Source organism: Gallinula chloropus (assembly GCF_964237585.1).
Source record: "Gallinula chloropus genome assembly, chromosome: 7".
Lineage (NCBI taxonomy): Eukaryota > Metazoa > Chordata > Aves > Gruiformes > Rallidae > Gallinula > Gallinula chloropus.
The window spans coordinates 29677525-29689324 of record NC_140092.1 but is presented as its reverse complement, the minus strand read 5'-3'; positions in this window follow the sequence as shown (position 1 = coordinate 29689324).

Genomic DNA, 11800 nt, shown 5'->3' with positions numbered 1-11800 from the left:
ATGGTTTGCTTGACTTTTTTGCAAGTCAGCTTTTTCTTGGAGGTTCTCACGGTCAGAAACAAACCATCGTCACCCATCATTCCCAAGGGTGGCTGCCACAACTGCATTGGCTGCAGATGACAAGCTGAAGTGATACATTTTCCTATCTGAAAAGCAGGCAAGGTAAACAACGTTGCAGAGAGAAGCAGATGGCCAATGAGTTATCACTCTGGGTCTGATGACTTATGTGGGCTGAACTTGTTTATTTACTCACATGTTTGCAAAAAAGAAACTTTCCTTATGTTAGCAGCAGCTATATTATATACTATGTATATGTTATGTATACAGTACATACCACTACTTACACACAACATCAAGGCATCAAGTATCATAGAATGCCAGGCTGTCCTGAGCTGGGAGAGACCCCCAAGGACCATGGAGTCCCACTCCTGGCTCCACACAGGCCCAGCCAAGTCAGAGCATGGGACTGAGCGCATCGTCCAGACGCTTCTTGAGCTCAGCCCAGCTCGGGGCTGTGACCACTTCCCTGGGGAGCCTGTGCCAGTGCCCGACCCCCCTCTCAGTACAGAACCTCTTCCTGACATCCAGCCTCAACCTCCCCTGGCACAGTTTCATGCTGTTCCCTTGGGTTCTATCCCTGGCCCCCAAAGAGAGGAGATCAGCACCTGCCCCTTTGCTCCCCCTCATCAGGAAGCCCCAGACTGCAATGAGGTCTCCCCTCAGCCTCCTCTTCTCCAGGCTGAACAAACCAAGGGACTTCAGCCTCTCCTCATGAGACTTCCTCTCCTGATCCTTCAGTATATATAACCTCAAATTGCCATGTGTTCTCCTGCAATGACAAGAGCCACACTTGACCCTTCCAAGGGCCAGGGAGTTAAGTGGCTGGTGTGTCTAACACCGCAGCTGGAGAGAGAGCTGGTTAGAAGAGGCTCACAGAGTGACGGCTGCCCCGCTCCCTGGCTTGGAGACAGGACAGAAGTAGCTGAGGACACCCAGGGTGGGGAAGTGAGCCTGTCATTGCTCCTCATACCCTTCCCAATGTTCAGGAACTGCCACTGCAGCCTCCTCGCTACCCCCTGTTGATGCAACACCACCCATGCTAACCTGGCACGATGCGTGATGAAACCACCATCAGCTGGCTGAGAAAGAAAAAGCACTGTTTGTATGTCAGCAAGCCCTGTCATGAGAGCCATTCCTGAAAACACAGATTCTTCTCAGATCATCTCGCCCCCTCTTTAAGTTAGTTCTCATTATCTTCTTTTAATTGTTCTCATTATTGTATAGGCATAGAAAAATAATGCAACCATTCTAAACACATAATATCCAATTATGTATAAATACAGTGCTGGAAAAAGAATTAAAATATTTCAGCTGACAAATTAGCTGCTGAGAATCAGGAAAGAAAGGTCACTGTGTGACCAAGTAACCCTGTGAAAATCACCAGGAAGCATTTTCTGTCTGCAGTTCCAGGAATGCTGCTACCTACAGCTACAGCTAACAACCAGCCTTACCACCATACAGGAGATTGGCAACCTCCTCCTAGATCGTGTTTTTTGGACAAAGAGCTTTTACGTTGTTTTCCCAGTGGTAAAAGCTCCGCGGTGTTCTTGTGCTCCAACTAAAGTGAGTAAAGGATTAAAGGTAGTTAGTGTAATTTTACATACTGGCACGAGTCCTGAAAGTAGAGGAAGACACTTTTCAGGAGATTCTTTGAATTACCAGGATGTAAATGTGATGCAGGACGTGCCTCTTGGCACCCTCACCGACGGGCATGCATAGATCAGCTGGTTATGGATCAGATCCTCCTCCACATTCCTAGGTATATTACCACAGGAATTGACAGGTGAGCCTCTCTGAATAAACTACTGAACTTCAAACAACTCCTCTCACAACAACTCGCGGTCCCAGTGACCTCAGCAGGACCGTGGGTACAGCAGATCCCACAGCTGCAGCCCAGAAGGAGGAAGCAGGTACGGTGTGGGAAAGCGGGGCTCCCAGGAGGCACGCTCACATCTGTCCCATCCACATCTGGCCAGGGCAGCGCAGCTACCTGATGCAGCATCTGCGCCTTTGTGCCAGTGTAGAGAAGTCTACCCCCGTCCCTCCACCCACTCCAGGGTGTAGGAAGTGTTACACAGACAGACTCATGAACACCATCTGCTTAACTGTAGTGCTTGACTCCCTCCCTCTCTCCCTCCCGCGTGCAGTAGTCTGAGATGCTCTAAGTGCACTCATACAATCCTACATTTCCATTTCTACATGTAGGGAAGGAGAAACAAAGTCAGCCCGTCCTCTTCATCTCCCACAACATTGCTCTTAGTTTTCTAACTGAATTTGCTTGCACTGTTTCTTAAAACAAAAAAAGGAAAGAGAAATTCTGTGGGTGCATGAAGTTTAACTAGAAGAAACTCTTATTTCAGTAAAAATTAACAGGCATAAATACGCACAATAGTGAGAGCTGTACGAGACCAGAAAGTCTACAGAGGAAACAACTTTCTTTTTTTCTTGGGTGGCATCTTTCTTTATTCTTCTACGAAGAAAGAACACTACATTTTGTACATTAATGCAAATACAATGAAAACATCAATCCAGACCAGGAAAAAAACCACCCCAAAACCCTAAAGTTCTTTCTAAATAAGTGAAATGACTAGCCATCTTTTTCCTAATCACATCTACATCTTAAAACAAGAAACAAAAACCAAACCAATTTCCAGGTACTTCAGTTGTCAAGTCAGTGGGGTTTATTAATCCTACACGGCAGCGTGGTCTATCAGTTATAGAATATATCACAGCATTTCTGTAGCTTGGAATACAAGTAACTGAAACAGCCTCCCAGGACTCTGGGACATTAGCTAGTTAGACTCCCAGCTGATGAGACAGCGGTACACAATCTAATACTTTCCATTTTTAAAAGCTCTCCAGTGATGTCCCTTGCCTCATCTTTCAAAGTCAAGAGGATGATGTTTTTAAATTTCTTTTTGACAGAAGTCCAAAGTCCCACAGCTGCAAATGTGGCCACTTGGCTCCCAGTGGGCTTCAGCATCCCAGGAAAAAAAAAAAAAAAGGAGGAAATTCAGCAGGCTCCAAATAAGAGTCCCAAAAGGGCAACACTCTGGTGCACCACTTGCTCTCCAGAGTGTCCCAGGAGCTTGCCCAGCACCATACAGGGAGCGGTTAGGAACAGCACTCACATCTCCTAGAGCTGACCCTGCATCCCGACAAGAGACCAAAAAGACGTTCCTCAGGCATGTATTACTGTGGCCTATATGTCAGCTTGCTCTGAACTGACAAGCATAGGTAGTTTTTGAGACACACAGATTTATATTGAATACAAAAATATCTGTACAAAGTCCCATGAAAAAAATAATGAAGAGTTTTGGTGTGGTTTGGGGTTTTCTGCTCAACCTTATGATAAAGCAGTTTTGTTTGACGTGGAGAAGAATGGTGTAGGAAAAAAGGAATGTACTTCTAATGTAACAGTGATCTAAGGCAGGAAGAAGAGAGACTGCTCACAGGGCTCATTACCACACCAAAACTTTCCACCTGTAAGTGGAAGCCCCACCAGCCTGAGGCTCCTGCTTCCATCAGCTTCCATCTGGAAACTGGTTCTGCCCCACCTCAGCCCAGTTCCTGTCAGGCATGCCTGTGTGCCTCCAGACCATCCCACCAGCCCCACCACCAGCACTTCCCGCTCAGAGGTACGGAGAAGGGGAAAGCAGGATTTGAAATACTGATGCCTATCTGAAACCATATGCCCAAATAAGCAAAAAGGCCAACTCCAAGCAAGGGGCTCGTTTAAGATTCTTGTAACACACAGCAGCTGCCAAACTAAGAAAAACATTAAACTGTGAAATGAAAGACAAAAGGATGACACAGTTCAACACTTACTAAGTATTTGCATGTGGACGGGACTGGCTTGTTTGGGATGATTAAAGCAATGTAGATCAAACCTTGGAGTGTACACTTCTGAGCACCCTCCCAAGCCCAGGCAGACTGGCCAGCCACAGTGAAACCCAGCCAAGGGAAAAGCTGTTCCTCAGAGGCTGGCAAACACTACAGCATGCACCCCCCGCCAGAAGCCAGTGCCCGCACGCTCCCGGCACCCACAGCAAGATTCCCCTTGGCATTTCCAAGTCCTGTTCTGCTCCTGGCTCTCCCTGTCAGATGTGGGGAAGATGAGCTCTGCTTGGATGGAGGAGCATCCCACCAGCAGGCTGGTGCTCCTCATCTTCCTGCACAACGACCTGCGTGAGCTGCAGCCGTGATGAGAGGGGCTCCGCCTGCTCAGTGGAACCTGCCAGTGCAGGGTTAGGAAGATTACTCTGCCACTAAAGGAAAGGCTCCCTTCAAAGGTGTCAGGCCTTGCCTTTGAAGCCAGTGATGGTGATATGCTATGCTGCTGCACAGAGGTGCAGCAAGTGTGGGATGTGCAGCTGTAATTCCCTGCCAGCACTAGCTGCCTTGCTGCTAGAATACAGGACTGGACTTGCTGCTCTGGCCACAGGACTCCTGCAATGAACACACATTATATCAGTCCAGAATTCTACATCTGGGCCATTCAGACAGCAGACAGCATTTGTAACTTGCTCAAATACTTTGACTCTCCTAACAAGACATCAGAGAAAGCAACTACTCGATTTCAAATTCTAACATCCTGCAACTCGAAGACCTATTAGTGGAACCGACAGAGTATGGGAGGCCAGGGGGAGGAAATATTAATATCACAGTTATTCAGTTCCTACCATTTTAGTAAGCTATTCAACAAAAAAAAAATATGAGAGGGTAGGCATTTGAAAACATTTAGAGAAACACGTTCTTAAGTGAGGCTTGGAAGCCATCTGAATAAATACAGCAGAAATCTTCCACAGGCGTGGGTTTATAACTGTGATTTATATTCTGATAGCCAAGCAATGAATGCAGTTTGTCAGGCACCTGAAACTGCTTTACATTTATGATTCATTTGCACAAGAACTGCTTTCAACAGCTTCATTTTTAAAAATCTGAGTTATAAGACCACTAAAATAGAAGAAAGGCCCCAGCAATCCCCAATACACATCCAGCCCAATATTCAGCCTAAAGAGGCCAGCAGTGCACAGCTAGGGAAGAATAAGGCAGCATTCATACCTCCCCCTAACAATCCCTGTGTCATGAGTGTGTGTCCCACCACATTTTCAGCTGAAGGGATTTGCTGTGCCTGCTGTGATTCCTCTGTCAAGTAGTATCCATGAGACTGCTCTGCCAAAGTCTCCCCATCAGCCTACATAGACATGTTGCACCCACAGCACTGCCCAGCCAGAAGTCCTGCAGGTCAATCCCTCTGCCATGAAGAATCATCTCCCCTTTTTTTTTTGAACTCCTAAAAGTATTTTGGTCATGACAAGCAGTACCTGGATGAGCACAAACTTTAAGATGCATCATGCAGAATCGTAGAAAGGTTTGGGTTGGAAGTGACCTCAAAGCCCATCTAGTCCCAACCCCCTGCCACGGGCAGGGACACCCTCCACTAGGCCAGGGTGCCCAAAGCCCCATCCAACCTGGCCTTGGACCCTGCCACGGACGCAGGGGCAGCCACAGCTCCTCTGGGCACCCTGTGCCAGGGCCTCACCACCCACACAGAGAAGAATTTCTTCCTTATATCTCATCTAAATCTCCCCTCCTTCAGTTTAAGGCCATTAACCCTTGTCCTATCGCTCCATGCCCTTGCAAACAGCCCTTCTTCAACCTCCTCATAGGCACTTTCAGGTACTGTCAGGCTGCTATAAGGTCTCCCTGGAGCCTCCTCTTCTCCAGGCTGAACAAGCCACTCAGCCTGTCCTTGTAGGGGACATGCTCCAGCCCTCTGATCAGCTGTATGTCCCTCCTCTGGACTTGCTCCAGGAGTTAGATATCTTTTTGTTCTGAGGACCCCAGAGCTGGACGCAGCACTGCAGGTGGGGTCTCACAGGAGCTGAACAGAGGGGCAGAATCCCCTGGGCAGGTCACGCTGCTTTTGATGCAGCCCAGGACACAGTTGGCTTTCTGGGCTGCAAGGGCATATTGCTGGCTCATGTTGAGTTTCTTGTCCACCAACACCCCCAAGTTCTTCTCCTTAGGACTGCTCTGAATCCAATCTCCACCCAGCCTGTAGTTGTGCTTGGGATTTCCCTGACATTCAGTGATTCTATGACTCTGTGTGACCCATGTGCAGGACCTTGTTGTTCACCCAGGCCCACCTCTGAAGCATTATGCCACTGCAGCTTGTGGTTATGTCATCTTTTTGTACCAGTACAGATTTGCACATGATTGACCTTGCCTGATTTGACAGGACAGTGGCTACTGGGCACTTTAAATAGCTTAAATTTTGAGGATAGCATCACTCTCAATATAGAAAGAATTCAGCAGTGGTGTTACTGAATACTGGAACTTACAGCCAAGGTTGCATGTATGAGCATGCCAAAGGCTGACCACACCATGCTGTTTCTTCAGAGAAGAAACAGTTCTCCTCTTCATTTCTTACAGTGAAGAATGTTTTCCTCCCTGATGTGCTGCATTTTATAATAAACTCTTGCCTTATTTTAATTTATTTTTGAACCAGGCAAGTTGAATGCACTCAAGAGATGGTAGTGATATAAACTACTTTTTAGTGTAGGTTTATGAAACTTGCAATGAACCATCCCACTCAGGTTTTTATATCAGACAGCTTCCAGAAAAGTTATTTTAGATTATCTTTCTGTTGAAAAGTGGTTATGGCATTGTGCAAAATGTATTGCCTGTCATCAAAATACTACAGTCTCTCATCTTGCAGTGGTTCCTCCAGGTTGGCAAATCCTTCAAAATTTAACCCTGTTTTTCTAGGAGTTCCCCTACCTCATCACTGCAGTAGGAGATATCTGTCTATGTCTTCTCCAGCTTCATCACAATTGTGCTTGTAAACTTACAAGGAGTCAAAGTGACAGGGATGACTGCAGATGAACTAAAAAAATGAGCATAACATCTGATTAATTTTTAAAAAAACATGCAAAACTACCAACAGGCTGCCCTTGGATGGGCCATTTCCCCAGGTTTTACACAGACACAATGGAAAGAATCTGAGAAACACACACAAAAAAGTACTAGATAGTAACTGAGACACCCAAGAAGCATTCTTAAGGCAAGCAGCTCTCTGGGTAACATAGAAGAAAGATGCAGAATTTTGCTGCACTTCAAAAGCTGAGCACCACCTAGTGCCCTCTGCTGCATACAGAGGTAATAGGCAAAGCACCCCTGAAACATGACATCATTTGATATTAAACACAATCCACTGTATGTATGGCAAATATTTATTTCCTTAATTACTCTTGTTTTCTAAAAATACTAACCAATAAATCCTGCAAACATCTTCAGTACCAGAGCTCAGAGCAGCTGTTTTGTACACCCTCTTCCCATCGAGTATCCTGTGTTCCGCCTGCAAGCGAGCTGTCAGCTCTCCTCCCACATCCTCACAGTGGGAAATGCACGCTGAGAGTGAGCTGAGACGCTGGGTGGGGGGAGCATACAGCACCCTCAGCAGGAGATTTAACCACGAGACACTCACGACAGCTGAACAGCTCAGTGGGACGCGGCTTACACACTGCCCGGGTCGCTCCTGCTGAATGCAAGTGAGAGCCCATCTCCCCCTACTCTCAGCTAAAAGAAACAAAACAAAGAGAAACAAACATAAGGGAAGGTCCAACCTCTGATGTAATTTTCAACTTCCACATAAATGTGCATTAACTGTCTATAAAAGGTCTTTCGCGCTCAACATGAAAGAGGTAAATGCAGACTGGAGGAACTGGGAGCCTGAAGAGGATTTATTGATTGTCTGGCAAAACTGTGGAGGGCTCCTAATGGGGAATACAAATATTTAATCTGATTCTGAAATCTTATCTGCTGCCTTTAAGAAGATTAACAGAAATACTCTTGCAGCAGATGATGAATTCTGATCCATTTCGTGAACAAGGAATATTTTCCAGAAGCAAGGCTTCTGCATTTTAACTAGTTTATTAGCATTCTACTCAAAATCTAACTCAAAGTTGATCAAGATTAAAACCTGCTCATAGGTCATAAAAAAGATGCTGTTTGCACACATACATGCTGCATGGAACAGATGTGTCGCACCAACACGCTCACGTGACAAGAGCAGCTCTCTTATTTTACATGAAACTTGAAACACCCAAGGTCTCCCCACTGTTCTTGAACAAAAATCTGGCATGAAAGTGTAATAGTAGAAAAATTCTTCCAAAAAAATACAAGTTTTCCCAAACTGATAATTTCTGCTCTAGCCTGGAATGATAGGAGATATTCTGGAGAAGAACTGAGAAAGAGTTCATACACACGTCCTTTTTTCTGCTTTACACAGCCCAAGTACAAGGCAGACCAGCCAATTATCATCACTGTGCTTGGTTCTGCCCTATGAATCCATGCAGTTGGCCAAGTTTTAGGCTTCTCCTTGGCTTCTCCTTTATATAAAGCAGTGGCAAGGAAAGAAGTACAGCCAGCCAGCTTGCTGTGGCCAGCTTCCCTCCCCCAAAGAAAAGTGAGTCCTTTCCATCTCTTTTCATTCCTGCCCATAAGCTAAATTGGCAGTATGCCTGATAGCCCAGTCCCAAGTTCTCCATATGTTCTTTCCTAGAAATCCATGGGCTCCTGCAGGGTCTACCTGAAGAGAGAAGAGCTGGGCAGGCACCACAGCAGAGGAGGCAGAAAGCGTCTGATGTCTCTCCCTCCTCATACAAGCCCCCTGCAGCAATCCCAAGTGAGGTGAGCTGCTTGGAGCTCTGCTCCAGGGTCACGAGCTGCCCCAGCCAGCTCATCTTGCAGCCCTGCTGAACACACAGCACCTCTGCTGGGCTGCGGGAACAACGTGACAGCGACGCCAAACAACCCATTTAAAGCAGAGCTGAGAAACATCACACGTCAGGCAACCCTCAAGCATTTGGCAAGTCTGCTGTAGATGTGTGTTGGCTGGTTGAATTCAGCCTGTTCCTGTTTAAAGCGAGCTAACCTGCATTTCAACACTAAGCAGGGCTTCAGCTGGGAGCGGTCAGCGCTCTGAAACCACCTCAGCAGCACCTATACCCACACTCCTGCTTTTCTCTCAGCTGCCAGTTGATAATGAAGCTGCCCAGCATCAGCTGAAGGTTATCGCTGTGCTGTTAGCCCCAGGGCTTTTCCCTGAGATGTAAAATAAGTCAAATAATTTTGCATTTGTCATGACCAAAGTGTATGTGAGCAGTTGCAGTGCCTCACCTAACTCAACCTGAGCCTTTCATCTAGGCAAGACCTGGATCCACAGGCAACCCGTGTCTTCAAGGCTTCAAGCACAGCACTGTGTGGGCTTCTGCTTGCTACCTGGGAGGGTAACGTAACGCACCCCTTGCATGTGCCAAACCCTGCATCTTCCCTGTAGCCAATGATGAATTTTAATCGTATTTTCATGATGATAAAGTCCAAATGACACTGCTCTTTTAAAGCTCTAAGTTTCCTTACATTACCTAGAGCAGAAATCCCACTCACACAGGACAGTACAGGATCACCCCACATGCCAGAACCATCCCCTTCAGCAGGCACAAGAAGTACTCCCCAACCATTCCTTCTGCACATCATAACCACAGTCACGAAATGAGAGTCCCCTACAGCAAAAAGAGACTGTTTAACAAGTATACCTGCATAATTTCAGGTAAAACATGTTAGTTTGCAGCTCTCCCCATATCTTCTTACATACCCTTTTGGTGAGAAGATGTGTGAACACGTGTGGTGATGCAGTACCACCACCAGTGCACTGCCATAGGACACCCTTCCCAACAGAACAGCCCCGAATCAAGTGGCTCTCACTGTATTTTCCCTCACACATCTACTGTGTAACTAGCATGAAGCAGGAATTCTTTCCTGCTTTCAGCTGCAAAATGACAACAGCAACACATCCTTCCCTCCAAGGGCTGCTGTGATCACAGAAACAGAGCAACTCCATATGTGTTCTGCTACGGAAACAGCAAGGTCCATGCACACACCCCAGGAGAGTCTCTGTCCATCGTAACCCAGATGCAAGAGGACACCAAAACTTATGGTTGCACCAGAAATCCCAAGTCTGGGATTTCTTAAGCCTTCAGAACTTTGAATTTTAGGTTTTAGCACATGAAGTCCTAAAGTGCCTTAAGGAGAACAGCAAGGCTGTTAATTACATGCATCTGTGCATCCTACACGATATGTGTACAACCCTAAATATCTGCTTTCTTACATCGTGGAAAGTCATTATTCCAGAGCAAACTACCCTGATGGGCCTCTTCACTGAAGGTTAATCTTATGTTGCCTCCACCACTGCTGCCACCAAGAGTACTTCGTGCCAAGTTTATAGAATTTAAGTTATTATTTCTTTTTTTTTTTTCATTTTAAGCCAAAACACTAATTTTCTTTGCAATATACTCAGTAATGTATATGCAGAATACTTGTTGGCACCAGCAACTACTGCATGACACTCATCAAAAACTTCAACCATACCTAAAAAAATACTTAATTAGACAAGTCACATTGGACATTATTGCCTGTTGAACCTGACCCTGACCCTCAGCACACATGTTCTTCTCTTGAGAAGTATCATACGACAGGGATACTGTGGTTACTCTGGGAGGAAGCAGGAGTAAGAGAGTGCTGCCTCTCCAGCACTAAACTCCAGAGCCTGGAGGGTGCTCCTGGGCATCTTCCACCTGGAAGATGAGAGACTCTTATCACCTGGTGCCCTTAAGCAAGGTTCTGGGGGCACCGGGAAGCTCCTCTTTGTCTTGCAATTCCCTAGGCAACCCCTGAGCCATTCTGGCTGCTGCTGCTGCTTTAAAGGCTGTGTGGTCCAGACAGGGAATGTATTTTCTGGCACACCTAAAGTTTTCTCAAGGAATGTAGGCCACAGTAAGAAAATTTTCACTTTCTAGCTCTTTCTTGGTAAGAGCAGAACTTCCTGAGTCAAGGAAAGATGCTCCCCATAGCCAATGGCAAGTTATATGCTGCTGCTAACAAAACCAGTTTTAAAATTTCTCTCCCCCACCCCCTGCTTCCCCTAGAAAAAAAAAAAAAAAGAAAAAAATTCGTTCATAACATTTGGTGCATTTGGTGGCCTAAATATGGGTGTTTGGTACCAGATTCCACACTGACACAAAGAGGTCAGAATTTGAGAAGGTGAGAAAATGACTTAAGCTTCCATAAGAAAAATCAACATGGGACAATTAACCTGAGAACATCAGCAGGACGATGTCCCAGAAAGCTCATTTCCCAGACAAGTTTCTGTTGGGAAAAGTTTAGCCATTCAGGCCTGCTGAGAGTAAGTTCTCACATTTACACCTGACACAATGAATCCATTTGGACAGGGAATGCTCCCAGAACCCAGCTGAAAAAGACAACTGCTTTTTGCCACTGTGTTCTTATATCATTTCCTAACATCTTTATGCAGAAATCAGGAGTAACAAGCAACCACATCCAGTATTACTGGCATCTGCCTCCAGCACAGAGAAGGGAAAACTTCATTACACACTTGCTAAACCATTGAGCTCTTTTGAGCAACATCCTTGTCTTCCAGGATGCTGCCCGTTTCTCACACTGGTACCCAATTACCACGCTCCTCTCCCAACTCTCTTTACAGGTTTTTGATACACTCAAAAATGCTTTCTTCAACTATAATCAGTGTTTTTAACACTTTTTTCATCTCAATGTGAGAAGTAAAGCACCACACTGTGTTCTATCCTTCAATAAAATTGCCTACACAGCTACTTTTGACCTGTGAGTGCTTGTTCTCCCTCCCAATTTTCTCTACAAA